Raw genomic sequence first — 17,593 nt, forward strand, 5'->3', positions numbered from 1 at the left:
TCTCTTGTGTAATAGTGACACTATACATATCTAAGATGTCTGTTGGAGAATTAAATATGAATTAGAGAATGAAAGCATCTAAAATTTCAAATTTATTTTACTATAATCTATAAAACATCTTAAAATTTTGACTATATAAGCTTGGGAATATTTTATTTTATTTTTTAAAATTTTTTTTTAAGAATTCAATTAAATATTTATTGAACAAATGCAGAATAAATGAACTAAGGGGTGGTTTTAACCTGAAGATACAATAAACAACTTCAAATATTCAGAGGCCTGTCACACAGAAAATGAAAGACTTGTTCAGTATTTCTCCAAAGGGCAGAACTTGACCCAAGGGATAAATATAAGCAACCAATAGGCTACAGGACAGTCATACAAAGTGTGTCACTTAATAGCTTCTTGCATTCCACACTTAGCTTTCCTTCTTCTGAAAGGAAATATTACAACTTAATACTTCTCATGAATGTCTTTAATAAGTCGCATTTCATGAACAACCATTCAGCATGTTTAAGGACAATATATATATAATATACTTCATATTATATATGTATTTTATCACATACTCAGTAAGGAATGCTGAGGTGCTTAATTCATCCAATAAAATTGAAAATAAAAATTTTACATTTTTCTGTCAGTATTCAGGATTTTGAAGGTGGATCTTGAACTCAGAATGATAAGTCAGTTTTCGAGGAAAGCCACATAATCCGTGAGTCTGGCTAACTGTTGTTCATTGGGGATGGGTGGGACGGGGGCAGGCTCCGATAAGGGAATAAACCTGTTAAAGGAAACATCCAGGGTCCCTGAAACTGGCTTTTTGGTCATGACCCTTCTTGTGGTGGAGTCGGCTGCCATCATTGTTCTAGGATACCTTTCACAGCCTCTTCCATGGGAAGTCCAACAAAGGCTGTGAAATCGTCGGCGATGATGGAGGTATATGTTTGAGAGACCAGGGTGAAGGCTCGCCTCCAGGTGGCATCTCTAAGTGCCTCCATGATTGGCTGGACCGTCTCAGGCCACGGGTGAGCGTTGATGGTGGTATAGATCCCGGGGATATCTCTCGGCCAGATTCTTTGTCCTACCGACCAAATTCCCCCAAGTTCAGAATTTGCAGATTTTATATCAGATGATATTCTTTTCCAGATATCTTGCATTATTCATGTCATTATAAAGCAGATGTAAAGCTAGAAGTTGACCATACACTGCGGGTGTAGCAATTTCTCCTGGAGCCTCGAGCTCCTGGTTATCCCACTCATCCAGCAAATTTTTGAAACTAAAGAAACTTTCAGCCATCACCTCCAATGGCATTTTCCCAGCCAGTTCCACTGCCGAACCTCCCCGCCGAGCCGGACCTCAGACTCAAGCTTGGGCATATTTTAAATAAAAGTCTGGAAAATAATTTATGCATAAGCATTTTGCATTGTTTACCTTGAAGTTATTCAACCAATATTAATTCCACTATTTTCCATATTTCATAGGATTTTAGAATTTGAAGGCAAGAAGTAAATTTATTATTGTTTATTTCTTCTTTTAGTCTACAAATTATTAATTATTTGCTATTTGTCTTTTTCAATCTAAATAGCCTTGTTAAATTTGACCTTACTTTCTATCTGGGAAATAACTACAATCTTGCTTCAGTATTGTAAAATGTTTCATTCCACCCCATGAAGAAAAAGAGGGCTTAAGGGAAATTTTCACTCAAGTGTTACAGCATCTAAAGAGCTATGGCTAAATATAAATGATGTTAGAAATTTCATTCCAATGTTTTCTACCTGCCATGCTCTGATCTTGTAAAAGTAACTATTGTTCTTCATGACTTAATTTTCCCCTCCCTACAGTGAAGGTAAATAATGACTGCTCATATTGGTAACATTTAGAATTGTGAGGAAAATTTGTGATGTAAAACCCACAATTGTTAAGCCCCATTTAGCCTTAGGGGAATAAAAATACATATTCTGATTTCTATTAAAACATCATTGGATAGTACATCTATACATAAAACTGATGACTGTAGAAAAAAATAAATATGGAAACTAACAACAACCTCTGCAAATTTATTTCATCTAGTCCAGATTGAAAGTAAGGCATTATAAACATAATATTTAACACCAGAAAGATAAAATCCACATTTATTGTCACCTCTCCACAATCTTTCTCCACTTATTTCTAAAGTATCATATTCTAAACTTCTGAATACTTTGGTTTCAGAGTACCTGAGATGTTCTCAAACACTATTCCTATCCATTCTTCAGCAGTTGTGTGTTTTTCTTTTGTTTAACAAATCAAACAAACAAAAACAGAAAAAATGAGGGGTCTAGTTTTTTTGTAGTTAGTGATTTTGGTAAAACTCTTCACACATAAGACAGTCTTCTGTAGTGAGGGTTTTAGGGATTGAGTACAATTAGAAGGGCCACCATTCCAATTTGCTTCATGAACTTGAATTTTTTGATAGATTGCCATATGGTTCTAGCCTGTCTCCAAACGTTAAATCGGTTATGGTAAAAATTTACAAAGCCTCATTTTCAGTGAACCCTCTGATAATGCAGGGAAAGCAAAAACAAAACAAAATACAAAACCTCTCTTTAGAGGAGCATATTAGTTCCCTAACAATAGAGTCATGTTACTTTGTAGACCTTGTTAGGGTAAGCTGGGGCCATATTTATCTAGACAATGGAAACGTTCTCACGTCCATGTACATACTTCTCCTCCAAAAATATTACTTATAATAATAATTTCAAAATTATTACCATATTTTGGAATTTATTGTTTGTCTGCAGCCCTGATACTGTTGTCAGTAAACAGAGAGCCTCAATAATTTTAGAAAATAAAGCCATAGGTTGTTTTTCTCTGGAATACAAATCTTTAAAGATATTTCTATACTGCAAAATCAAGAAGTGATGCAAGCTGAAAGAGAAGGCACTTTGACTTGTTGACACCCTAAATTTTAACTCTGGTCTATTTTTTCATTTCCATATTTAGGAGGTCATTCCACAGGTGTTTATTCTTAATTAACTTAATTAAAATTGAAATTCATATTTAAAAACTGGCTCACAATAAGATTTTACACCCTAAAATATCCATTTCATGGCAGCAATGACATAAAGTTTTATGCAAATAAACAAACAGGAGAACAAAATCTGCCCTTATGCTTCCCACTCTGACAATTGTTCAGATAATTCAAATTTTGCTCTTTGAGCATACTGAGCAATTATTTTCTTAAGTAGCAAACTGTATTACAAAGCTCCTGGGCCCACAAAATGGGTATTTTGAATTAGAAAACCAATGTTTTAACATAGCTGCCACTGATACAGCTTATGTCTTCTTTATTGCACTATCATCTTTGGAATTAAAAGAGAAGACATAACAATACAATGAAAGGGGAAAATGCCATTCATTTTCATGAAACTTTTTACATAATATTCAGCAAAACCCGTGTACAGTCACCCCTTACTTCTGGATATCATTAGAGGGGGACTTATCATCAAATCCCCCTCCACCTTATGGGAGAGCCTCCACTTTGACCACTAAATATTGAAGAAAAGAGGATTTCTGTCCTAAGCTATTCCTTATCTATAGTCTCCCAAAGTAATTTTGCTTATTATCAAGCTTTAGGTGATGATGATTCACAAATTTCTATCTCCGGGGCAGATGTGTTTTTTCCTAATTCAAATCTAATTTCAATTAGAATTGAATCCAAACTCTACCTTTAAGGTTTCCATGACTTAGACTTTGTCAAACTTTCCAACTTGTTTCATACCAATCTCTTCTTTCACTCCAGTTATTCTTTCTCTTCTTAGAATAGAATCAAATTCTCTCTCCCATGTCAGAACTGTTGTACTGACTTTGTCTTCTGCTACCAACACTTTTCCTTGGATCATTTTTATGGCTGGCCTTATATCCTAGTTTGAACGGTTTCCTTAAATAGTAGATTTCCCTGACAACCCCTGTGGTTTGCTGCTGGGATCTCCATTACAAGACACTGTTTATTTCTACATAGTGCACACATGCACACAAAGTCACACACACAGAAGATCTAGAACTATGGATTGTTCTATTAGATACAAATGTTAAGCTCCATGTACAGGAATATTAACTCTCTCATTTTCCATTTTATCACCAGAGCCTATCTTACAGTAGCTATTAAATATATATTTGATAACTGAATGAATGAATAAAAAATTTCATGATTGGATAAGGAAAGAATGCTTAATGGAAAGACAGAAAACTGAGCAGAAAATTGAGTGTATTTCATAGCGAATGAATCAGTCTGGTTTGCAGCATAATGGATTTTATGTTAATTGGAGAAATACATGAAAATTATTAAGAAAAGTTTGAAATCAAACCAGGAATTCAATAATAAGAATAAGAGATGTATATTTGGCACTTTTATTTACATAAAAGTGACAGTTGGTTGAAATGCTAAAAGTAGTTGAAACTGACAAAGGAGAGAAGCAGAAGAATGAGTCCCATGCTTAGTGAAAACTCATTTAGAAGGAATAGGAGTTTGAAGAGGAGTGAGGAAAGTAGGAGAGGAAGAAGAGAGTACTAGTACAAGTACTTTTATGGAATAGGTATGCTACTTTCACGAAATAATTTCCTGCTTTGCCCACATTAAATCCACCAACAATCACTGAGTGTTAATACCACTTTTGTCAGTACTAGTTAGTACATTTTTAAATGCTACTTTTGTATCTCCTATCTTCTTTTTCTTATTCTTCATCTCTTTTGCTCCTTGTACCTTATTATAAATGGCTTTTAATTCACTAATCTCTTTTTAGCTGTTTCTGATCTAGTCTATACTTACTAGGTTAGCATATGTAAAACACTTAAAACAATGGTGGATGATAATAAGCACAGCATAAACTTTTTTTACTATTGTATCATTTTTCATATAACTTCTCAATTGAGTAACTTTAAAATTTAAGATCTGAAACTTTATACTTATGAGCTTTCTACTTGATTCTTTTTTATTCCTTGTTGGGTCTTTTTACTTAAGTTTTTTTTTTTTTCATATATGATGTTTCTTAACTTTCTGGCTTTATGTTATCTTCTATTTGTTTACTTAAACATACTATATGTATATATCTATATCTCTATATATATCTTCTTTTACTTATTTCAACATTATAAGTGTCCTATTCCAACATTTTAAGCATACTTATTCTAAGGCACTGCTTTATTTTATTAGATCGTAGGGGGAGAGAGCTAACAGTAGCCTTGGTATCAGTTCTCCTCTTCTCCTTTTATTGATAAAGCCATTAACTTAAGGAGGAACATTACTGTCCACTTAGAGACAAGATGTCTCAATATATGACAAATGACAATATGTCCTTTCAGTTAGAGATATGTATGTAACTGAGTTTCGGTCAACAGAATGAAGTTAAAAGTGAAATAGATTTCTAGATCTTGAACTTAAAACAGTACAGTCTGGAATCTAAATGTGGTGAGATGACCCAGTTTTGACCTATCAGATAAGTGCAGACACCCTAGCGAAAGGGGGAAAACAAATGAAAGAGACCTGGGTCTCTGAATGACTGTGAGGGAGAGACACCAGCAGCTGGACTACGCATGTGTTATATGAAACAGAGATATACTTTTATACTATTTCAGTTACTGTCTTTTGGATCTTTTTTGTTATAGTAACTTCTTTACCACAATAAAATGGGATGATTTTTACCTGAAAGAAGAATCCCCAAGAAATATCTAAAATATTAATATATGACATTGACATAGAGGGCAAGCACTGGATGGTAAAAAAAAGACATATGGCAGGTTGGAAAGCTGGTAATTCTTGTTATGTTATAGAAATAATTAATTATTACGTTGCCTCCAGTAATTTGGAAGTCAGACCACATGCCGGAGTGAAAGCGTATATTAGCTCTAGAGGGAAGTGATTAGAAAGAGCCAGAATTTTCAGTTGGTTGCACCCTGCTATTATTACCAAATATTATATAACAAAGAGAAACTCAGTCAAAATTTGGAGGGGTTATAAGCAGAAATTGCAATATTTAGAACCTAAATCTTTGGGCTGTTTCAGAACCGGAAGATTCGATTGCTCATGTTCCTCTAAGTATTATGTTCAGCACCTTTAACAAAAGCCTTCTATTAAAACTTGTCTGCTAAATAAAGGGATCTACCTTGTTTCAAATATCAGATTCAGGATATTGTTTTCCAAATAAGCTTATTATTTTACAGAGCAGAAAGATAGCCATGACTGCAAAAGAGGGATAAAAGGAAAGGGTGATAAGCCAAGCAGAGGCAACAGTAAAATGTAACCATCTTAGGGAGTGGTACTTTTAATGAGGTTAACAAGCCTCGATGGCCAAACCTATGCTTATTTTATCCCCAAAGCCAACCTCAAGTATTCTCTAGTAGGAAAGAGCCTCTCAAAACCACAGACCCCCAACTGAGAGTGAGCCAGTGTCAGCCACTGAGTAACAGGATGCAGAGAACCTAGGATTCTCAAGGAGTATGTGGCTTAATGGTCTTGCTAGCATGGGTCATTCACTTTGGGATTTAAAGTACTGAATTTTTTGATGCTCTTTATGATAGAAATGTAGGCTTTAAATTCACAACAATACTACATTTCAAACTCTATAACATTAAATCTGTGCACTGTCTTAGCATTTTACTTTCTGAAGTGATTTATCATTTGTCTCTTAGCTTCCTCTTTGTTGGAGTTAACCACAGGGAGTCTTAGGCGAGACTTCACTTAAAGAGCCTTAATTGTGGATGTTTTCACTGTTAGTCAATGATTATACACTGGCTTTGAAAAAAAATTTTATTGAAGTATACTTAATTTACAATGTTGTATTAGTTTCAAGTGTATAGCAAAGTGATTCAGTTATACATATATATATGTATATATATATATATATATATATATGTGTGTGTGTGTGTGTGTTCTTTTTCAGATTCTTTTCCCTTATAGTTTATTACAAGATATTGAATACAGTTCCCTGCCCTCTATAGTAGGTCCTAGTTGTTTATTTATTTTATATACAGTAGTGGATCATACACCAGTTTTTATATTTGTTTCTCAGTTCATGAGTTTTGCAACATGTGACACATTTTCAGATTTCATGCTAAGTTGTGCAGTCTTAGGCTTGAAAAGTTCTCTATTTTAATCTATGTATCAACTTTAGACTGTTGGGAATAAACTTTTCAATTCCTGTCTATGGTTAATGCAGTCTTTTCCTGACTCCTTTGTAGCGTAGGCAGCCACTTTCAAATCTCTACTATTCTTGTAACTGCAACGTGATACAGGTAATAAAATCCTAGAACTAGTATATGTAAGCTGCTGTGTCAGTCCTGTGAGATGTGTGGCTATCATTTTTGCTTACTAGTTTGTCTACATGTTTATTCTTTATTTCTAGGATGGAACAGTTCCCTTTTATATGTTTGGGGTGGGAAGAGGATTTTTCAATATACTTGCCCAACTTCTTGTCTAGGAGCTGAGATAGAAATATGAAATAAAAGTGAATGAGGAGAACAAAGAATAGTTTCAGGTGTTCCAAATCTTTTAAAGAAATCCAAAGGAGTAAAGAGAAGGTAAGAATAAAATGCTATATTAGACAAAATAAGTATAAATAATTTTAAGAATATAAAAGACATGAGATCAATGGCAGCATCAATAAGAGAAAACTTACACTTTAACCACAGCTTGATGAAACCTTAATTCATCAAAGATAAAGTTGAAATGTTAAAATGTTTCAGAGGGGGAGGTAAATTACCATAAATGAAAGGGAAACAAAATGATAGTAAAAATAATAGATGCAGTAAGACACATGAAATAATATCTCCAAAGTGTTAAGAAAACATAAGTTTTAACCTGAAGTTCATTAGCCACAGCAACTGTTCAAAAGCGAAGGTGAAATAAATACAACTTCAGGCATATAAAAATTCCTAAAATTGAGTAACAGACTTTAGCCTAAACAAATAGTAAAGAATGTGCTTCTTCAAGAATTTTTTTTTTAAAAACCTGGAAAAATTAGTTAATTCAAGTATTACTAAGTCACACTGGTAAATTTTATTTATTAAGAATACGAACACACACACATACACTCACGTAATAATTTTATGTCATTATTAACAAGTTGGAAATAATAGATTGTGGGAAAGGATAGTTTTGAAGTAAATAAAAGCCTGTTAAGATTCCTGCATTGTTTGAGAACGTGGAGAGACTAATTAATTCATAATTAATTATTAGTATGAGAAAAATAAAATTAATTCCCTATCCCAGACCATGAAAAAGTTTCCATATAAAAATGAAAGATAAAAATTATGAAAGGCATGTGGCTATATATCCTGGACCCACCTGATGCATCTCTGCCATAGATTCCATTTAGCTACCTGTCATGCTGATACCTGGCTTTACCTTTCAAACAGAACTTTGTTTAGTATTTTAATATTGTGGATTTAAAAAGTGCTGCCATGTGCTAACCAGATTGTAGGTGTTCTTGCTTTAGAAATCTAGACAGGAATCCTTGTGACTGTAGTGACAAGGCCTTGAGCTAAAGCCTGAGTTATCAGATCTAATGCTAGTTGCATTATGTTATAAGACAGGTAAGGATGACTAGCTCTGAGTTTTCAAGGACCTCTAATATCCTATGACAATTGTCATTGAAAACCAAAACCTGCTTCTTTCATTTTAAAAGCTATCACTGAACACAAATAGAGCATTTGACTTTAAGACCTTAGGGTGTAATGCCAAAAGCCTACTATTTGTCTCTCTGTGAACATACTAGGCAGGAAAGCAGATATCCTTTTATTGAATGCTGTGTTTTTATCTGAAATAGAACTTCTCCAATGCCTATCATTTAATGCACTTTGGTTTGTACTAATTCAATGTAATGAAACCCCTCTGAGACTGTGACTGTGTCTATAAGAGTGTGGAAGAATCAAATTAGACCATAAAATTTGGCCCATTCAATTTACATTAAAAGAGAAAAATGTGCTAAGCAAGACTTTCTGTTTCATGTTTTACAGGGCTGAGGCTTTGACATTATTGGAGGAAGTAATTGGTAAAGCTCTAGAGATAGTTACTTGAATATGATTAATTTAGTTTTTAAATCAATTCTGATAAAATATAATCAAAGTAAATAAAATAGAGGAAAAATAAGCTGACACTTTGGTCTTAAAACCTATTCAATGATGGAGAAAACTAATCACCTTTCAGGTTATGAAGAGATAGTGTATTTGACATTGGCTGACCTTGAGGAATCATATAAACTTGTCTTCTGAGAGGTTGAAAATTATGATTTATTTTCACCACATGGTAACATCAATATATATTTTTTTCATGTTTGAGCATACATTTTATATCACATTTTCCCTTAATGAACATCTTTCTTGAAAAACTTTAAACTCTTTACATAGTGTCTGCCTATTATATATTAAGAAATTTGGGAAGCCAAGACATAGTGAGGGTGTTAATTCCCCCGAGGGTATCAAAAAAAGCCTTATGAGGCTGTTATTCGGGATTCATTGCTAATGGTGAATCTATCAGTTAATAATGGAGTTGAGAATAAGATATGTTTCTCCCCAAAGGAAAAGCTTTAACTACTAAACCAAAGAGTGTCTTTAAGTGCTCTGTGGTTAATCATTATCCTCTACTTGCCAGTACTTTGAAACATCATCCTCCAGGAAGAATACTCACGTAATCAGGATGCATATGTGAGAAGCCACTGAAATGTATTAAATTGTCCATTTCTTTCATTTCCAGCCAATTCTAAGTTTTTACTTATTATTTCAAAAAGGTGTGTAACATGCTAGGGAGTCAAAAAAGTTATATTCTGGGAATAAAATATAAAATCTTTTTTTCACACATGATGAAATTTCCACCAATAGGGTCAGCAAAAAGTCACAATAAAGGAAAGATGAGTATTTTGAAATTTATCAGATGATTTCAGCCAAAGTATAGATTTAAGATAAATACTTCCAGGCATGTACTATATTAGGTCAGATTATTATGACAATCAAATTCTTGGATTTTACAGGAAAGAGAATTTCTACACTGTTTCATCTCTACTGTGCTTCCAGATCTGATCTGTAAAACTCTCACAAAATTATTGTTTAGAAAATTTGTGTAGCTGATTGAAACAAAAAACATTTTAACAGCTGTATGCTTAATTCACTTTTATTCTCAGTCTTTCAGCTGAGTTACCAAATTTTTAGTTCTATGCACTGTCTTATTGTAAGATGATGTGTTTATTTATTCTTCAAATAATTTGATGTGGCATACAGATATATACATTATAGTATGATACAAAAATAAAGTAGAATAAATGAAAATGAGGGTTAACTAAACCATGATAAATTAAGTCAAAAAGGTTCATAGCGAAATGTTTTATTCACTTGCTAGAGGTCAATATCAAATTTGGTTCTCTGATCCCTGACAGCCAAGGAAAGATGAAAACTTGGACAGCCACAGGATTCAATGTCACTGGAACTAAAATATACCAGTGACTCATGAGAGGTTAAGATATTTTTTTTTTGGAACTGAGAATTAACAAAATGAAACCTGGGAATTTTCATAAAGATAATGCAGGGCAAAAGCCTCAAAATATGCTCAGTGAAATCTATAAAGAAAATCATACAAGTAGAGATCTATAGCATGTGTCAAATTTTATAGGTCTTATTGCACTGGCAATGTTGACTTGGCCCATGATAGCACAGTTAAATAGTCATGCTGCTTAATATTTGCAAAGATACTATTTATTGAAGTTGTCATTTCAACTCAATTATTTTGCAGAAAATAAATTGCCTTTCATACACACATGCACACACACACACACACACAAACACACTTATCCATGTAAATTCTCATATTAAAACCAGAGTGCTTCAAATCAAAAGATGGTTAACAATGTACTAATCCTCATAACATAGTCTCTTCCAAGGATGTGAGGGGGTATGGGATGTAGATATACAGATATAAACATAGAGATACTGAATATGGAATTCTAAATCAGATCCTAGAACTACACTAAATACTTTTTAACTAAAATATATAACTATTGGGGAAGTTAGCCTTAAATATTCTATTCCTCCATACTTATTTATTAAAATACAAGGTCATTAAATACATGAGCATAGATGTTATACCTCCTTATTGTTATTAACTATTTTAAGAATTCAGGTAATTTCTATTAATCCTATAATATTTACTTATTCAAAGAAATCCAAGTTTATATAAATTGGAAATGTTTTGGAACTTGATAAAAATTAAATGACCTTTTGTGTAATTTACATGTAATTACAAAGTTGAAAATTAGAGAAATGCATAAAATGTATATGTTTCAGTTAGAATAATGAGCCCTACCTACCCCCACCAAAGATGCCCATGTCCTAATTCCTGTAATCTGTGAATTTGTTAAATTACACAGCAAAGGGGAATTAAGGTGGCAGATGGAATGAAGGTTGTGAATCGTCTGACTTTGATCAGGGAGAATATATTGAACTATCCAGGTGAGCCCAATAGTAATCACAAGAATCCTTAAAAGTGGAGGAGGAGGGCAAAAGCAGTGAGAGTGAGGCTATATGAGAAAGTCTCAACCTACCGTTGCCAATTTTAAAGATGAAGAAAGGGAACCATGAGCCAAGGCATGTGGGCAGCCTCTAGAAGCTGGGGAGACAAGGAAATGTACTCTGCCACAGAGGCCCCAGAAAGGAATGAAGCCTGCTGTTGTCTTGATTTAGACCTGCGAGATCCTTGTTGGATTTCTAGCCTACAGAAATATGACAGTAAATTTTTGTTTTTTAAGCCACTAAATTTGTGATATCAACATTAGAAAACTAACACAATATACTTCATAAAATATAGCATTATGCCTGTGTCTGCAGTTTTTATATTTGTCTATATCATGAAGATGTCTATACATGATAATATACATTCCCTGCACAGATGGTATAGCAGATAGATAAGCCCCACAGAGTTTCCTTTCAAACCTGAATTAACATATCAATTTCCTTATTTTGATAGTTTAAAAACTTGCTCTTTCAATTGATCTCCAAATATTCTCCTGTCAAAATTAAGTAATAATGTTCATTGGTCATTCTATCACTAGATTTAAATTCCATTTGAGTTTTTGGATATTAGACTAGGTTTTCCAGAAAAAACTAAGAATCTGTTAGTTCCAAAGAGCTACAATTTTAATATGTGAAATGTTTAGAAAGAGTATTAGGTTTTAGAGTTATTATTAATTTAATGGTAATTGATAACAACAGAGGATCATATTTTTCAGACATGAAATAAAACAAAATGAATAATATTTTAAGGTCTTAATTCACTACAGAAATATATCTCATTGAAACATTGTGAATATTTTGGTTTTAACTTTACTGTTAACTGGCACTTGGGTATTAATGCTTGCCCCTACTGAGTTTTTTAAACTGAAATGATAGTTTAACTTCTTTTGATGATTTCAGTGTGTACTCATAAATGATCTGAGTGATTTGGTCTAAATAATGTGTCATTATGTGGTAAAACAATAGAAAATCTAAAGAGGCTTTTTCTTATCTGCTTGTGCCATTATTAATCTTGACATTTGGAGGATAAAGAAAATTATAATTAAATGAAAAATGTATCACCCTCTTGCATGATGACTGCAGCAAGAAAACAAGGGAAAACAAATCTAACAAAAACAGAACATCAACAGTAAGGGGACAAAAAGGGTGGGGCGGATAATTATCCATTCACAGATAGATAAATAAAATAAGGAAAACAAATAAGCAGATGGAAAAAAAGTCCAGCAAACAAGTTAACAAATCATAAGTCCCAGAGATGTGCTCTGCCTCCATAGAGACAAAGTATCACAACTTTCCTCTTAGATCTAAATGAAGGCATGATTTAATCTGTAAAGTTGATTTTCTCTCAGACAACCTTTGGAGAGACTTTCCCCTTGTTTTTAAAATCTATCCTGTGGAACAAAAGGAGCTGAATTACTTAGTATTTTTCAACATTAAACTTAAAAAAAAATTACTCCTCATTTAAATGAATATGGATATGATTTTAGATTCAGTTTTTGGAGAGAGCAAAGAAGAATTCACCCTGTTTAAAGTTGATCAGAATTGATAAATATAATCATTCTAATCAGGTGAAAATGAATTTCAAATACAAAATTCCAAACAACTTTCTTAAATGTCAATAATACTACCTTGTAAATAACAATTTATTTATAAAACCAGGGATTTACATTCTATTAAGGGGTTAATTATGCCCCTTTAACCTATTCACAATGATGAAAATAGCTATTTCACAGGCAGGTAAACATCTTTCTGTCCTAGAAGAAAGGAGTTATTAAAGCTTGTCAACTCTGCTTTTGTACACAAGTCATCCCTCTTCCTTATCACTGTCACTGCTTTCACTTATCCTCAACTCTTCTTGCCTGAATTATTCTAATAACATCCCAAATGGTCTTTTGTCTCTATTTTACTCCTGTGCAATCTGATTTCCACACTGATTTCAGAATATTCTTTCAAAAAGACAAATCTGAGTATTTATTTTCCCTGCTTCAAGTCCAACAATAACTCCCATAACCTTCAGCTTCTACTGTAAACATGGCGGCTTAGCCATAGAAAACCCTACATCAAGTACCACCTTCCTATATTTCCCTTTACTTTACACACCAGCCTTCCTCCAATCACACTTGTATTTCTACAGTGCCATAGTGTTTAGTGCATTCATTTACTCAGCACTTATGAACATTTTCTCTCTCTAGTAAATCTATAGCTTTGATCTGCTCTCCATTCTGCAGCCTATGTTGTCTCTTTTGTCTGACTGACAAGGTCTCTCTCATTCTTTAAATCTGAGTTGAAGCACCATCTGCCTACTGAATAGTGTTCCATACCCGCTCTGGCCTCAAGGCAGAGGGTTCATATTAATCATATTAATCCAGGATGCACTTAGATTTCAAGGTAGAGCTAAAAGAGTTGGGCCTTGCTTGCCGTGCTTCACAACTCTGTGATATTACACAAAGTGCTACTCACATTTTATGGGACCTACTGAGCCTACCTGCTCTCACCTTTTCTGAAAGCTCCCTGTCAAGTTGAGCTACTGCAGCAGGCATGTGCTAAATAAAGGGTCTTGTGCCAAACTCCCTACAGGGTTTTTCTTTTTTTTTAATTGGAATATAGCTGCTTTACACTGCTGTGTCAGTGTCTGCTGCACAGCAAAGTGAATCAGCCATACGTATACATATATCCCCTCTTTTTTGGATTTCCTTCCCATTTAGGTCACCATAGGGCACCGAGTGGAGTTCCCTGTGCTATACAGTAGGTTCTCATTAGTTATCTATTTTATACATAGCAGTGTATATATGTCAATCCCAATCTCCCAATTCATCCCACCACGCCCTTTCCCCTTTGTTATCCATACGTTTGTTCTCTATGTCTGTGTCTCTATTTCTGCTTTGCAAATAAGATCATCTACACCATTTTACTAGATTCCACATTTATGAGTTAATATACCATATTTGTTTTTCTCTTTCTGACTTACTTCACTCTATATGAGAGTATCTAGGTCCATCCAAGTCTCTGTAAATGACACAGTTTTATTCCTTTTTCTGGCAAATTCCTTACAGTTAATTGGACTAGAGGTGGACTCCTTAGCCATGGTGGGCCAATGGGTCAATGAAATCCCTTCATCCTCCAAACTGGGATTGTGACTTACTTATTGTGGCTTTATTTTCTTCATCAATAAAATGGGAGCACTCATAATGTTTATCAGATTGATTGTGAGGATTAGGTGACAAATGGAAACTAACTAACACAGAGTAGGTACTTAGTAAATGGTTCTTGACTTATCTATCTCACATGCTCTTTCATCAGATGAGAAAATTATGTCTAAGGATTTTACAAAGTGTTAATAAAGTGCTATTATTTTCTGATATAATGTATTATTTCTGATGTAACACCTTACTTTCAAAACTAGCATGTGTGAATTCCTGTCGCTGAAGTGTGAATATATTTGGTCCATAGGCAAAGGGTAGCCATCAGACAAGGCTGGTACATATTCGTGTGATGTAGATTGTTAAATTTCCATACATGTTCAAGTTAAATTACATATATGCATATGAAGTGTGATTTTTGCTTTTTAGATAAAGAATAACTGGAATTTTCTCCACATTCTCAGATGCCCTAGGGAATGAATTTATTATCTCCTTTTCTAAACAGAACCTCGGTGAAAAGAGTTTAAAATAATTATCTAAAATGTTATGAAATGAACAAATAATACACTAGTTGAAAAATTGCCTCAATTCCTCAATTCTTTGAGTCATAGATTAGAAAGAAACAAAGGAAAGCCTTCTGAAACCTTACCTTAGGGAAAAGGAAGTCAATTTTCTATACCATACTTATCTTGTTCACTTCCCTGTAATTTATATTCCAGGAACCTGCAAGGATTTATTTTTTCTCATCCTCAAGGGCATAGAGTTAGCAAGTCTCCAAGAGGCAGAAGTGGGTCAGACCAGGACAAAGAAAATAAATCACAGTTCAAGGTCTAGGAAGACCCTGACTCTGTTTCTTCAGAAAAGGAGGAAGTTTCATAAAACATCAGTCTGAAAAATATAGGTAAATATCAGGAGTCTGATATGAAATGTTGATGCTTGAATTATATATAGTTTCCAGAGGCTTCAGTGACATTCTTACTAGAAGTTGGCTACTATTTTGTAAGGTAATGATATAGAAATCCTATGAGACATTATGCTGTTTACTAAGATATTTAGAAGAAAACAGAGAAGAGGCAATAGCTGTGTCAGAAAAAAGATGGTGTTTGAGAAAAAGTATAAAAGTAACTTTTTAATTGTATTTATTTTTAAATAAGCAGGACTGTCACATTGTTCAAAATTTGAAAGATATTCAGTGAAGCCTCCTTGCCATGCATGTTCCCTAAGCACTCATGCCCTGTCTGTGGAAACCAGCAATATTAGAAATTTCTTATATATTCCTCTGGAGATATTTTATGCTTATCTAAGCAAATATGTTTCTATTATTTTATCCCTCCTATTTTACCCAAAAGGTATCATTTCTTGACACTGTTCTGCTCCTTACTTCACTTAGCAAGAATCACTCTGTAATATGACGTAAAGTGTTTTCTCCCTTTTTAAAAGCTACAGTAAAATCCAGGCCACAAATGTACAGTATTTTTATTTACCCAGTGAATGGAATACTTCTGATTTTACTCTCTAACTTTCCAACTTACATCTCCTCAAAAGAGAAGGTGTAAGAATTTGCTGATTTGTTCATCAGCCCCCAAAACCTGTTCTTTACTCAGTGTGTTTTGGGGTCATCCATTCTCCAAGGTCTAGGTTTGGGGAGGAGGGAGGATGCTGAGTTTCCTCCTCTAAATGTGTTATATCAGTAATGGTGTTGCTACCATTCACTGATCTTCTTATTAATCCTTGTGCCCATTCACAGAGTAATTAAGCTCATTGAGGTGGTTTGCTGAAGCTCCCAAAACTCAAATGAAATTTCTGGTGAATTATTACATTTTTTTGCTTTCTACAGAAGCTCAGTAATGCAGTTTCAACAGGCTATACTGCTTTTGTGAGTAATTGATTCCATTTTGAGATACAGAAAGTTATTGAAACATTTTTATGATGGTATTTATATTTTAACACTTTATCTCAAATTAGATAACCCAGTTTTAATTTGTAAGACAGACATCTATTTCTCTTATTTTCTGAATCAAATTTCTAGTTCACAACTATCAAAAGAATCAAATGTTATATCAGTTACCTATATCAATGGAAACCTTCAGGAAAACCTCTTGGAATAAGGTTTTGGGATATATAATTTCTCCTTAGTTATTTATGAGAGTCACTTTAAACAAGTCTCCCATTTATCAGTAAAGAGTGATATTTTATAAAGAAAATAAAAACATCTAAATTATGAGTACAGAACCTCAATAATATAGCTAACAATTATTGAGTGTTTGCTGTATGTCACAGGATACATTATTTTTCTTTTTACCTTTTAAAAGATCCCTAAGAGGTAGTATTATCATTTCCATTTTACAGATGAATTTTCTGAGAATCACACAATTAGTAAATATCAGTAGCAGAGTCCAGACTTGGATAAAGTTTGGAAATAGCAAGATCTTTGCTTTTGACCCTCACATTATTGTTTTCTCTAATTTATATAAATGTTTCCCTTACTCATATTTGAATTTGGCTGATCAAAATTATTCTTAATACAAGGTAGAATGAATTATACTGTTGCTTTTATGTTATCTCAAACACTGGCATTTCCTATTATGTGGTATAGGAGTTAATTTAAACAAATATTTGCAGAGTGTAAGGCAATTTGCTGGATGTTCAGGAGATGAGATGAAGATCATTGTCATAGCCAATAATTTTAATAAATCATTATTGAAATACTGTCTTTTCAAGTGTGCCCTACAATAATCAATCCAAACCATTGTTTATTGCTTATACCTTCTTTTCAGACTATACAAATTAATAATCATGGGATTTGGGGGGATTTCTTATATATATATATATATATATATATATATATATATATTCAATACTATATATATGAAAAATAGTATAAAATTATAGAGAAATATCTAACTGGGAATGATTTTTAA

The 17,593-nt window shown here is 33.4% G+C and overlaps 1 pseudogene; it reads right to left on the bottom strand.

The window, feature by feature from the left end:
- Positions 1–684: 684 nt before the first annotated feature.
- Positions 685–1,311, bottom strand: LOC103076586 (COP9 signalosome complex subunit 8 pseudogene; annotated as a pseudogene).
- Between the last annotated feature and the right edge of the window lie 16,282 nt (positions 1,312–17,593).

The sequence above is a fragment of the Lipotes vexillifer genome, unplaced genomic scaffold, assembly GCF_000442215.2.
Source record: "Lipotes vexillifer unplaced genomic scaffold, Lipotes_vexillifer_v1.1 scaffold488, whole genome shotgun sequence".
NCBI classification, from domain to species: domain Eukaryota; kingdom Metazoa; phylum Chordata; class Mammalia; order Artiodactyla; family Lipotidae; genus Lipotes; species Lipotes vexillifer.